General features: G+C 29.5%; 1 protein-coding gene across 3 annotated transcripts in view; it reads right to left on the bottom strand.

Annotated features, from left to right (window-relative positions):
- The window catches only part of Frl (formin-like protein), a 44,353-nt gene that overhangs the window by 24,296 nt on the left and 4,633 nt on the right, over positions 1 to 15,424 (bottom strand). The window lies entirely within an intron of this gene.

The raw sequence follows: 15,424 nt of genomic DNA on the forward strand, positions 1-15,424 counted from the left end.
TGAAAAGAAAGGATGAAAAATAGGGAATGAAAAGAGGAAAAAATGCAAAAAAAGAAATTGTATTATGTTTGCATGTATCGTTATTTAAATGATTTGAAATATATTTCTGTTTTTTTGTGTTGTGTTATTTAAATTAATTCTCGCATACGTTTTGCTCCGATAAGACTTCGAGAGAGCGTTCGATTGTTCGCGACACGCCCTGCACGCAACTCCTGATGCGAGGGAAAAAAAGAGTAACCCCACTGCGTGCAGTTTCCATGACGGCCAATCTCATGGAAATGCTCTTCTCTCCCATAGAACGGCCCTCATTCAAGTTATCAAACATTTTCAATTCAATTCCAGCCGCTCCGCTCTGTCATCACTTGCCAAGTTGTCATTCGACCATGACATTGCGGTTATAAACGTCGCTCACAAATGTTAAAGATCAAATTAAAAGTATGTATTTTTTCTGCGTAGTTTTTTCGAACAATGGGAGTTTCTTCAGTGAAAGAGATAAACATAAATTTCCGACTTTGAAAATTTCTTAATATAGGTATTTTTAGGAGATAGAATAATCTTGAATATGCGTCTACATAGATACGCGAAAACAGTTCAACGTCGAATAATAATTTATTTAAAAATAATGCTTGTATGCGTAAAAATTTTGTTTCAGAATTGCAGAAGTCGATAAAAATGTTAGACATTTCTTGTATCCATAAATTCCATGTTTTAAAGCATTTCTGTCCCCATGTGTGTACAAGAAACTATTTAGAAAGCTTCAAAGTTATGCTCTATTATCCATCGATTTTAACGTTGCATCGTTAGCATTTTGTACGCGTCATTACTTTTACTGCTTAACTACTTGCTAATATATAGCACCATTAAATAGAAATGAATTCCATCATAATTCTATGTATATTCCGCCATATAAAAGCGATTGTATATGATTTTCAAACCTTCAATAAATTCCTTAGATTGTTTGTTAGCAAAAATTCGCTTCGTACAATCGAGTAACAAATTCAACATGAAAACTAACAGAAAATATTACTAAATACAATTCTGAGAGCACAAAAAATAATTTAATCATAAAAACATTCATACAGCATATTATTTTTTAATATTAATTAAAATAATTTGTCGATAAAATGGTTTAGAACGTAATGCAAGTTACACGTCAAAAATAAATAAAAGCATTGCAATATAAAATATTATAATTTTAAGCAATGACTTCCACTTTTAAGATATTTTAAGAGTCCAACAAATTGCACAAAAAAAACCTTCAATTGTGGTTGCACGAATGAAAAATTTTATTGGCTTTTACGGAAACGAAGAGAGACAAACGTGCAGTTTGAGTAAAAGAACGTAGCGATTTAACGAGACGTATATGTATCTGCGGTAATGTCTCGTCAGAGAGATAATAAAAAATAAGAAAAAGAATGATATCCACGTCTCCATGCGACTTATTCCGCGCAAGCTAAAAGAGCAAAGAGAATTGTTTTTAACCGCGATTGCAAACGCGCGCGACTGAAGCTCGCTTAAACAACGACCGTTTTCCTGCGATTACGATGTACATCTGCGATGCTGCTGAGTTCTTTATGACGCCTCAATATGCAGACGTACGTGCAACAACGATTTTATATGTGCCGACTGGAACGAAAAGTTTATTCGCGCGACTTTGCGAGAGCTTTATGCACAAGTAAATATCGCGATCAGTGTTGTGCTTATTATCAGATGATCTTAAAATTAGCTGGATAAAGATTAGATAAAAATATGCAAATTCATCTTATTGTTAAATAAGATGAAGATGATTTTGTTTTAAACATATCTAGATTAAAGATAAAATTATATGGCGATTCATCTACATAATTTCTTTTTTAACACTGCTTATGTAAATACAGTTACAAAAAAATTATAAAAGAGATATATAAATATATGTATTCATATTTTTATTTATAACTTTATTGCTTGCTGCTTAAGTTCTACTATTATATATGATTTTAAATCATAAAATTTTCTGAAAATTATTTTAGATAATTTAGTAAAGATAATATTTTTTACATCTAAAATATGGATATAAATAATACATATTTTTATTATCTATATAAAGATAAGATGACGCCAAAGTTTCATTATCTATATAATTTTATTTAGATAACAGCAAACACTGACGCTCCTATTCTACATACTATACGGAACTCGACACAGTTACGATGAAATAATTGCAGTCTTCTTTTTATTCGCAACCTGCCCTGTATTAGCATACAATGAATCGGGAATTATCGATCGCGAGGCTTAATATTAGTGCTGAAAATGCAATCGATCGCACGTTCGCGACGCTTTCAATCGCGTTCGAGAGCGCCTATCATTGTCGAGTAGAATCAGCATTTTCTCGTCTATTCTACGTTCGAAATACCGTGACTTCAAGTGCTGACCTCGCGGATATAAAGCATCTAATTAGCATAAATAATTCTGATTTATGTTCGCGATAGAAACGCCATTATTTCGGTCGTAAAAAAATGACGATTAATTTAGCGCTTAACTTTTTGATGCATGCTCGACACGTTATATAAAATATGTTTATGTTGCAGATGATTAAATTTATCCGCGTCGCATTTTTGAAAATATCGTCGACCAATAGATATCAAAAGCTAGTATATATGTGATGAAGAAGTTATTTGCAATATGCACGAAATTATTTTGATATATCTGTTTTAATTCAAGTTATACGGTATAAGTTACATGATTAATATAATTTTAACTTTTACATCAATTAAATGATAAATTTGATTTTTATTCTATAACAAAGTTATAATTTTAGAAACTATTACGTTATACTATGTAATGTTCGGTAATTATAATTTACTCAAATTAAAGTTTGATCAATGTAATAAAAGTTAATATTTGATAATTGAAATTTTTGTCAAATTTGCAAAAATAATCAAGTGACATATATTATGCGGTATGTATACATATAAAGTCTGAAACAATTTAAAAATTATTTAAATTTTGAAATGTGCAATTGCTTCTTGCTCATCTTTTCTCAGATTACGATTCCTTTAACAATTTCTTGAAAATGTCATCATTTTTTTAAAATTAAATAATTATAGTATTACTAAAAAAAATATTAAACCACTTTGTTATGACTATATGTTACCGAAATATTTTTATTAATGCAATAAAACATCAAACATATAAATAAAGAAGCTAAGATTCGTATCAATGCTGATCGTAAATGTTGATAGTTCTAATTAAGGGTTTAGACTGCCTAATTAATTAAAATGTTCATGAATTTTCACGGTCAAGCGATAATATTTAGGCGCCACCAGCAGCAGTCAGTGTCCCCGCTTTGGCAGGATCTCTTATTTACTGTCCAGAAATAACTCTATTCGCACGTGCACGCCATTTGGCCACGGGCCATTTCGCGGTATATACACACTTATTATCTCTTTTTCTCTCTCTTTCTTTCTCCTTTGGCTTTTCTTTGTCTTCTTTCACGTGGAGGAAGTTCTAACCAGTTAACGTGTCATGTTTTACCTGCGAGATCCATCCGGCAGTGCCGCACGTGACTGCGACAGTGCACGTGACATTACAAACAAGAGATGGCAAGAGATTCAAAAATTGTAGAATAAATAGAGAAAAATTTTACGCCGGACAAAAGGGACAATAGCTTTTATTTTCCGTGAAAGATCAAGCAGAGAATATTTTCTTTCCTCTCTCATTATTTTTTAAAGGGTATTCATTACAATTTTTTTATTCCAATTGATTATAAAAGTGCTTAATAAAATGCACAATTTATTTACCATTTAATTGTAAATTTAAATATATAAAATTAATAGAAAATTTAATGTCATTTTATTCTATTTTAAATACTACACAGCACTCGTATATGTATACATAATTTAATAAAGAGATGTGAAGGTTTTTTATAATATAATATAATAATTGTAATATCTTCATGCTAAGAATTTACTTGTTGGGAAATGTAATTTCGTCTAAAGGAGAGAAAAAAAGAGAGATGAGATTCGTCGAATTGCTTAGAACGTGGTTACATAAATTCACTATAACAAACGAGTCATCTTTTTGGTGGAAAACGAAATCCCACGGTAATAATTATTCTTGCGTAATTACCCGATAAACTTAGTAAACCCGATCAAACGAGTTCCGCCTTTAATCGATAATATATTGATATGTTTCGTAGCATTGGCGGCTAATATTTCACGTAATATATATGTACATGTACATATGTAGATTTCTTTCCAGGTTAAAAGTTCCTCTATCGATATCTCTTCTCAATTTTTCTATACCTACTATTGAGAAACCGTGAGAAAAAGATTTATTTCAAAAAATATATGCATATATTTGATAATTGCTATTGCAATTAAAACGTAATTCTTCTATCAAAAAATATACAAATGTTTCTGCGATATAGAGTTGTGAAAAATGTATTTATGAAGTTTGACCAAAAAAAATATATACATGATAATAATATTAAAATTTAAAATCATTAAAAAAATAATAAAATATATATTTACATAAAAAATTAATATATCATAACATTTCAAATTCTGTTTAATATATATATATATATATATATATATATATATATATATATATTTCTAAAGCATATAAAGCATTTTTGAAAATAAAAATTATTTCATTTTGTTTGGCAAAACAAAATCGTAAATGAAATGGAGAGATTAAAAAGCTCTTCTCCACAAAACTTAATACATAAAATCACAAATATATATAGCAAAGCTATATATTTATATATATATTGTGCGCGTAAAAATAATAGTACACGTTGTGAGAAAATCTGATAAATTCGCTTCTGAAGTTATATAACATACAATTTTCCGTTGCTTCTACAGCACATTCCCACAGTGCAATGAAATTGCAGCGTGCGCCATGGGTGTCATTTGGATATCCTGTTTACGCAGTCGGAAGGACACGATCGCGCCGCAACGCGAGACAACTATCGTTTCAGCGAGAAACGCAAACAGAGTTGGACACGTGTATCGTCATTCACACACGCGAGTGAGTCGTTTAATCTTTCAGTGTCGTCTTACGTATATACTATATGCATGCTTACGTAACAAAAGTTATTCCTTTTTACGCGAATCGTTTATGTGCATACAGAGATATATCGTTTTAATGAGCAACGTTAGTCATTTTTATTTTGTTGTTTCAAACAGAGCGTTGTTTCATATCACTCTTCAACATCTATTATTTATTAAATATTAAATCATTACTTGATATGTATATTTGTTGTTTTCTCTTATTTTTAATGCTATGTGTATAGACACGTAGCAGTTTTTATCAAGATAGATAAACTAGCTTCAATTTAAAGGCAAGAAAGCATAGAAAATCGCATTTTCTGCATGAAAACAAATTTATAGACTTTAACAAAATAATTATCCGGATTAAACGAATCGAGGAAGAAGAACGAGTGAACGGCGCAATACCCTATTACGGGCAAACCCGAAGCAAACCTAAAGAAGTTGCAACACAAGAAAGACCACCGATCTCCAATTACGGAAATTCCTGCACATTCCCGTGGTGGTTTTTGCATCGCGAGACGCTTATGTAAACGAACGTTGAGTGTTACTCCATTGATTTGATCAAGCTCGTGGACTTATGGTTTCACACCTATAGTACAGTTGTACTTGGATCTTTCTCGCGAACGCGTGTAAATGATAAATGAGTCTAGAGGGATCCGCGGACTTGAAGAATATAATTTATAACGCTGCTTTCACTCGCATGAATAATTCATCCGAGAAAGGGAAACCGCGTATATAACGTGATGCACGTTTATTAAATACTGGTATCTTGCTCGAGATGATTTTTTCGTTATGGTTCTGATAATAATAACTCAAGTAGACTTGAAATTATATCGTACAGCTCTATCGAAATTCTCGACATTACAATTTTAATTGAATTTTTAATATAATAAATAAGAGATCGAGTTTGCGTTTTGTCAATCGGAAATATCTTATGACTTTTGAATGATTTAATTAAACAAACAAGAAAAAGAAAACTATAAATTTCGTATCAAACAATTTCGATAATCTCGATATTCAAAACTTATGCGAATATTTGTTCATTTTATTTCAAATTTGCTTAAATAGATTTAACTATAAGTTTAAATAGCAAGTGCTTTATCGAAAATAATAATTAATGCCAATGAAATCTCTTAATTTTGATCTTTGATTATAATTGTATATAGTTCAATTAAACAATGGTCTTTGAATGTTAACTGTATAGATAATAATTATATGTAACTAATTAAAAACCTAATTACAAAGTCAACAATGTGAAATTTTTAATTAAATATTTTCTAGAAAACTCTGAAAATTTAGTAAACATCTTCTGATTATGATCAGAAATATAAATCTTAACTCTGAGATTCTTTCGATTTATACCCGCAAAAAAGTTTAATTATAGAAACATATTTTTAGAAGGCTCTTCTATCTGTAATCGAAAATAGTTGCCAATATTAATTATATGATTTTAATTTTATTATAAAATTTCTGACATGAGAATCACTGACTAAAGTCATCGTTCTATATATAGGATACGCCGGTTTTATCTCTTCCCATGGATATTTTCGAGCAGCAGTCTTTGGGCGTTATTGTTCGACTGTAGAAAGTCAAATCTTCTGATGCACTTTTCATTATTTTTATTATTCAATCAAATATTTTAATGTCGAAATTACACGTGTCTATGTGCATAGTTTTCACAATATTAATATAATTATAATCTTGTATCTCTAAAATTATGAAAATGTATTTGATGTTTAGTATTATCAAAAATATTATTAATATTAACATTAAATTGTTAAGATATTAAAGTTAATTTATTACTTTAATATTATCAATTTATTAAGATATTCTCATAATTATCAAAAAATATTAATTTTATTCATGTTTGATTTCTCTTTTTTGCGTGAGAGAAAAACAGACAATGATCTTGTAAAAATTTCATTTGGGTTAGATATGCCTAAAGAATCTTATTCTTTGCTTTTTTGCTCTTTGACTGGACATATGCATTCGCGTGCGAAATTGCATCGATGTCGTGCGTAATCACAATGCATAAGTAAGTATGTATATCAGGTGAAGCGATGCGCATATAGTGCATGGTAGCAGCATGATAAAGAATGTGTATCAAATATAAACGCAAATTTCAAATCCTGATATTTCGAACACGATAATATATATATTAATGTTTCATTAATCACATATTAATGGCTATATTCTGGCTACAATAAAAAAAAACTTTTGATAACTATTTACAAAATTATTTTTTGTAAATAATTATTACATTAAATTATATTAAAAAATTCGATATTTTCTATTAGATTTTTCTAGCGTTGGTTTTTTCAATAGTAAAGTCTCTTATTAACCGAGAAAGATATCCTCTGGTCGGTTTCACCGAGAAGATATTTTAGTCACAGAACGACAATAAAACAAAAATGCACCAAACATGATTGGGCACAGAAGCGGATACATCAAGTGTATCTTGAAATCTTTCTCTAACGAATAGTTATTTCAGTTTTTACCAAAGTATCTAATCTTGTATAATAAAGCCTAATATTCTTATAATATTCTCAAGAATTTATTAAATACTAATTATTTAATCTGTTCAAATATATTTAAGGTTTTTTTCCGCAAAGAATAAATAAAAATGTATTTTATATATATATATATAGTGTTTCATAATTATTTCTTATAGTTATATTTTATCTCACATATCTAATCATATTTTATATACCTACTGCATAATTTTTCCACAAAAAAAAAAAAAAAAAAAAAAAATAATTTGTATAAAAAAAAACAATTGGCATGCTGTGCAAAAAAATTATTTTTATCAGAAAAATAAATTTGCAATAGTTAATAAACAAAAAATTTAATTTCTCGATATATAAGCATGTGTAAGCTTTAATGTGAGCATGATATCTCGACTTTTTTATGCTAACGTATTGTATAATCAATACTAACATATTCTTCAACGATAACTGATAATTTACAAACTAGCAACGTGATCGTCTTAAAGCGCCGTTCATCACCATTCCGACGATGTGTCGTGCAAATAACGACTTTTTATTAAAGACACATCAATAATGCAAAACGTAAGCTCTCGAGTCGCCGTAAAGGCTCAAAAGTTGACGCGACGAAATGTCGTGGCAAAGAATATAGAAAATATATAAATGTGCAGAGCACGAGCGAAATAATCTCTTATGCATATTAATATACTTTTCCATGCTTTAACAGTAATTAAGAGAAAAAAGATGTATATCAGATGCATATTTTAAACTCTTCGAGCAAGAAAAGAAGATATACTTTCTAAATAATGTAAACGTATGGAAAAATCTTTTGAAATTAAAATCCATATATCTTATAATAATCAAAATGTCGATGCTCTAGACTTTAGATTATATCAATTATTTTAACTATCTACTTTCTAAGTCTGCTTTTAAAAAGAATCGTTGAATTTTAATTATATTTAATAGTAGAATATTTATGGATGTGGTTTGACAAGCAACAAAATATCATCATTAATGTGTTATTTAATTCTAAAACAATATACTATATAAACATTCATAATTTCTTTTTAATAAATCTGGAATTTCTGTTTATTTTTTTTATTATCATGCAGTTTTAACTTTCTCATTAATGCAGATAATAAAATTTGTTCTCATATTTTCATAATTTTCATGAGGTATTGAAAATATATACATATCTTATCAATATCTCATGAAAATTATGAAAATATGAGAACAAATTTTATTATATATAAATTTTATATATATATATATATATATATATATATATATATATTTATACATGTATATGTTACTATTTATTTTTTATTTCGATGAAAATTACAAAAATTTTGAGTGTTTCATATCTATAGGTAGTATCGTTCTAGTGTCATATAGACACTAAGATACCGCAAGTATCTCTACTTTGCAGAATTTCCGATTCTAATCGAGAAATTTTCTTCTTTGCTAGTTTTATTTGTTCGGACAGTTGGCCATTCCAGTTGGCATAGTTCCAGTACCCATTGTCACGATTCACAAGAGAAGTGGGCGTCGTCGGTCAAAGGGTGGAGAGATATGTACGTGTTGGTGTAAATATATATATGTGTGTGTACATATACACATGCGCGTTTCTCGTGTAAGTTGGTCCCCGAGAAAGAGGCTCGTCTGCCCTCGGTGCTATCGAGAGTCGGCGGATACATGCATCTCCTCTATAAACCGGTAAGCTTATGCTCGGTCGACAGCTCTTTCTTAAGAATGCGACAGAATTGGGTACAGGTTGGGATGGCGTGCATTGACTTTATGACTCTAGAACCGAAGCATTTCTACATAAGCGGTCCAACGGGACGAAAACATAGATGGAAGAACGCATTGTTGAATCGCGATATATATGTATATGCGATGTGTGACAATTAAAATTCATGGAAAAACTTTCTTTGAATTAATTCTTTGTTTCGTATATGTATATTGCAATTAGATATTACATCTACACAATCTTTTTGCAACATAGGATTTTTCTGTGATTATTTTGCACTCATTCCAATACACACATATACGTCTATTCTACTTTTCCACATTATAAATTGAAATAGGTAGCAGCCAGGAAGTGAGTTGAAGATCTTTCCAGCTGTCTAGCGTTCTATAAATGCTTGATATATTTTGCCCTCAAGGGAATGAACAATCATACATAAATGTATATATAATTGTTATTAATTTAGTAATATTTTAACGGTTTAAATTTAGTTTTATGTATTTTGTTATTTAGAATACCTATATAAATATTTATATATTTATATAAGTTGAAAAAATGAATTTATAAGAGAAATAGAGATGTCAATAATTAAAAATACTTGAAGAGAATATAATAATTTATTTCTACGATTATAAAAATAAATTTGCAAGAATAAGATTATAAAGTTAAAGTTATTAAGTTATATAAAAGTAGAGATTTTTCTGTACTTAATTAACTTATTTTAAAATAATATCCAGATTATTACAAACATATGCGACAATCTAGAACCTAGGATATAGAACATAATTTGCATTTTAAGTCGCTAATGATAAACGTTTTTGGCTCGTCATACGCGTAATTAGCAAACAACAGGTAATTATCCGAGCAAACAGGGTAATGAGGCGAAAAGACACAATCGGTAATCATTAATAATTGTTAACTCAACAACTCATGTGAGTGTTCACGTGCACAAACATCAAATACAAAGGCATAGACTACATCGTGTAATACAAGTCACATCAGAGTATATTCACACATATATTTAAAAATTAATAAAAAAACCATTTAATAATCTCATTTAAATCAAATAATCATAAAAAGAACGGGAAAATTGGAAAAGCTAATCATACGTTTTAAATAGTTAAAATATATTTTAGCTAAATTGAAATTATGATTATTTATTTTATTATTTGTCGATGCAAATAATTAAATTACATAAAGTTTCGTTATTTCATTAACACATCACAATTTTGAAAATAATTATAAGAAGTTACTTGACGCATATTAAATTTAAAAATAATTTACTGATTTCGAAAAAAAATATTTGTGTAAAATTACTCATTATATGACAATCAAAGCTTTTTCTGTTATATTATCAATTATTTATTAAACACCGTATAGACAATTTGACAATTTGATATCGGAAACAAGAACCGCGATTTCATCAGGAAAATATTGTGTTGCAATCAAGGATCGAGGCATAATTGAACACAGAATAAGAAAAGTTTAATAAGTATAAGAAACCCCATAAGAAAGTATATTAGTGCAATATGGATATTATAGATATATTTTTTGTTAGTTATTATTTTTTATTTGCAACGAACCAATTTCTTTCAACATTTCTTGTAGTGAAATTATCAAAGTATTACGTAAAAACCTAGTATGCTTCTCTTTGTCCGAGAATTGGCATATCGAGGTAACTGTTTGTTGCGTATAATGTGTTTCCTGCACTTGTGGTTAGCCACCTCAGAAATATGCTGACCGGTTATTGCTCTCATCTTGGCTATTTTTTTAATATAAATGAACTTTATGTATTACAGAAAAAGATGTGATAAAATTATCATATCGAATTTCCAAATAGAATCATGTCTATAGAAATGTTATTATTATTATATTTTAATAAATGTATTCTGTCTGTCTGATACTCCATATTAATTATCAGAATTCTTTGAAAAGGCATTGCACATGCCAAAAACTATACGAGAATTGTTTTAGAAACAATAGAATTCTCGAAAATCAACTGGCATCTCACCTTTAAGTTCGAGAACACTGCATATTTTTGAACTTAAATGTGAGATGCCAATCGATTTTCGAGAATTCTATTCTATTGTTTCTAAAACAATTCTCGTATAGTTTTCTGCATGTGTAATAATTAAGAATTCTGAGTACAATTTTCGAAAATCGACTAGTGTCTCACTTCAATATCTCTATCCGATTATCTTTATATCAGCATAATCAATATTTTTTGCTTTTAAAAGAGAGAATTTCTCTTAGAACCTCATGTAGAATTATAAATCTTTTCAATTCTGATACTTATTAATAAGGAAAATGTCTCTTATATGACATTTTATAGGACAAAGTGAGACGTTGCGTGATGTTGTGTCTCATTATCAGTTTGTTCTAAGGCATTTTTGTTGCTTTGATGACTAGAACTATTTGTTTAAACTATCAAGAATTTTAAAACTATTGTAAATAGAGTCAGAATTCTTAATTATTTATGAGTTTCCACAAAATGAGACGTCAACTTCACACACACATACACAAATTTAATGTTTCTTAATAATGATATTAATGAATTTTGCTTGAAGGCAAAATTTATTACATTTTGATGATAGAATCTACTATTAAGAGAGAGCTAGGATGGTTAATGGAACGATATATATACACAAGTCATGTGTATCGAAAAAGAAAAAAATGATTTCCACGTGATGAAATGTAATAGCGCGAATAACAAGGAAATTATTCTATCTCTCGAGCCTTATATTAGATTTCCGCCCGTGGAAATCGTGAGAGAACGGGCAAGAGAAGATGAGGATATAACGTCGGGGCCGGGAAAAACTTTGACGCGCCCTGGAGTCAAGTCTCGTGATTCAGGCATAAGGCGGTTTCTACGACTAATCGGCGGCGATATGACTCATCGACAAGCATTTATAATGAAACGAAATCCCACGATAATATTTCTAGCCGCCGACGAGATGACGATGACGCGCATACAGTATCTCGCTCTCCTCGTCGAGGATCCTCGTTAACGTGCACGATTGCTTCCGACAATTTTTAAAAAATGCCTTTTAAATTTTCGTCACGCAATGCTGCATGCATTCTCCTATCATTATTACTCATTGATAGCGACGACGGATTCTCGGAGCCGGTCACCGGCCGGGTCATTCTGTCGTTATCAGAGAACCGGCAATTGTAAATATAGCTCGTGATAGTTGACAGTTCCTCCCCCGAGCGCGTACTATTCAGTACTTTAGAACGTGAGTGGCATGCTTTGTTAGCGCAGTGTTTCTCAACTCGATTTCACGTGATGTCACTGAAGAGAGTCCGAGCCGAATCTAACTAAATTTTTGCAAATCAATTTCATTCAAATTTTCATCAAGTCAAATCTCGTACCATCAGAAACATTTCTGCGATATTTACATATTTCGCTTGCTTTATAATTAGTTTTGAAACATGATATATCTACATTCATATATATATATATATATATATATATATATATATATATTATGTAATAGAGGCAAAAAGCAGATGCAAGAGAGACTATGATATAAATTCTCGTGTTTTCCAGATAAACGGAATAATTAGTTAATAATAATTATTTTAAAATAAAGACAGAATATCTATATATAATTATTTATAATATCTATTACTTACTAAATAATTAAATTTTCTTCTTCACAAAGTAATACCTATCATCATTTTCATTTTACATTCCAAGATTAAAGCAGAAATGTTTATCTTTCAATTTTATTCTTCATTTCAATTTATTAAAATGTTGAAAATATTTAAATGTAATACCGCAGTAATTGATTATCCTCATTTTTTCCTTGAAACAAGTAAGGTTTTTTCTCAATGACAGCCACGTAAGCCTTATAAAGCAATTCGATCGCGCCAACTTTTAATCGCGACTGCGAGGGTGTTTATTGCATGTAAGGATCAAATATCAAAGTACTCTTTGCACAATGTATTTTCCTAATAAATATTAGTGTTGGCAATATTAAAACCTCTCTAGATAATGATTATTTGCAAAATAAAATCTCTAATTACAGATAAAGATACTTTTAACAAGTTGTGTACAAATATAAGTAGGTATATAAGTCAAAATGATATACTGATATACCTTGAATCACATTGTTACAGATTTTTTTATGATTTGAGTTTTAAAATTGTATGCTTATACCAAAAGATTTTTAAAACACTTAAAAGTATGAAAGAGTTTTAATATTAATAATAGTAATATAAATAAATATAAAAAATATATAAAGAATATATAAAATATATTACTAAAAATATATATAATAAAAATAGACTTTTATGCACTAGATTAAAAAAATTTTAATATATAATTAATGTATGTTTAATCTTTTTCTCTAAAAATTTTCGAAAATTTTAAAGAAAATTGATAATAAAATGTATAAAGAGGAGAAATCTTTGATCTATGAAATGCTTATTTTCATTATAAAAACTAAAAATAAAGTAATCATTTTTTATTCTAATAAAAATCGATCGAGTGATAAAAGTTTTTGTTTTGGAAATTCATCAATAGTATCATAATATTTATTCGCTATCAATAGAAGGAAGGAGACGAGGTTCACGACCTTTGGATGGCGAAAACGAGTTTTTTGATGAAAAAGATACGTGATGTCGCGAAAATAATGACCCGCGTTAACATTAATGACATCGATCGACCGCTTCGTGACAGTGAAGAAGGAAAATCAGAGAGAGGAAGATGTTGAATGCTGCAAGGAGCGCGCTTAACGATAATTAGCATCTTTAACGCCGCTCGTCACGTCCCATAATGCGGTCAATGGCGTTTTTCCGGCCGGTTGAACCGGTTAAACAAAATCGTCCGGGATGATCGCGTGCCGGTGTTTTCTCGATGCAGGTATAATTTTGATCTGTAGCGACGGAGATGTACAACCATTTTGCGTAACGACTTGATTGATCCTCTATTATTACGAGAATCCGCGGAAATCCACGCAAATCTTTTCGTTAATCGTTTTTTTTTAATTAATTCTGCTTGACTAATGGATATTATACTACTACATGTATATGTAGAATTAAATTAGCAATTCCCAATTTCATGATGATATAAAATTATTACAAATTTGTTTTAAATAAACGCATTCAAAATTATTTTAAAAAGTCCAATCTAAATTAATAAATATCGTTGTATAATAATATTACAATCGTAATATTTAATTATTTTACGAAATGTTAATTTCATTATGAATTTCATTCAGAAATGATTTGCTAATAGGTAGGTATTATTTCTTCGATTTAAGACATTTTATTGATTGACTGCTTGCATCGTTTATTGGCATAAAATTTATATTGATAATTACGAAAATTAGTATATAATAAATAATTATATTTTCTCTTTTTTGTATTGTAATTCCCATTTATATTTGAAATTTAAAATATAAGCAAACATAAATCAGATTACATGTAACGAAAAATAATGTTAGTATTACAATGACAAAATTTGTAATTATGTTGTTTGCAGTCTACGCGTACATTAATTTCCAAGTAAATATTATATTATCAAAGCAAGAAACACGAGAAACATAAAATTTCTTTAAAATTTAAATATTTTCGTTTTCTTTTTATTTTTATTTTTTAAATAAATAAAGATTTCAGATTTTATCTATTTCAATCCTTTTCCTAAAATATTTTTCTTAGCTTCGCAATTTTGCTTATGCCTTTGCTATTGTCAAAAATTCTTGATTTTGATTGACATACATTTCTGAGATGTACCGCAAAGATATCCTTTTCATGTAAAGATATGTTGAACATACGGTAGCAAAAGATATCCGGTCGAATACAAAGGATTCAATGTATCGGAATACCAGGAACTATATCGATGGTTACAAAGATGGAGAGTCACGGAGGTCAAGAGCCAAGGATGGACAGAAGGAAGGGACAGTCAGACGAAAGAGGCAAAGAAAATCGAATAAAGTCGAGTTAATACCAAGCTGAAGGGAAGTCTTGTTATTTACAATATGTTCGTCGTTGCCGCGACGTTGGCAGTACCAAAAGATGCACAGTCGAATCTTATTTGGTGAGAGCGGTTGCTCGTAGGCGTGCATGTCCTCCTTCACTTTCGTCATCTTTTTCTCTTTTCCTCCGTCTTTTTTTTTAGCAGTTTTTAATGTTTTGTTTCACAAGAAGAAGAA

Source organism: Nylanderia fulva, unplaced genomic scaffold (genome assembly GCF_048542155.1).
Source record: "Nylanderia fulva isolate GAGA-0341 unplaced genomic scaffold, ASM4854215v1 Scaffold2, whole genome shotgun sequence".
Taxonomy (NCBI): domain Eukaryota; kingdom Metazoa; phylum Arthropoda; class Insecta; order Hymenoptera; family Formicidae; genus Nylanderia; species Nylanderia fulva.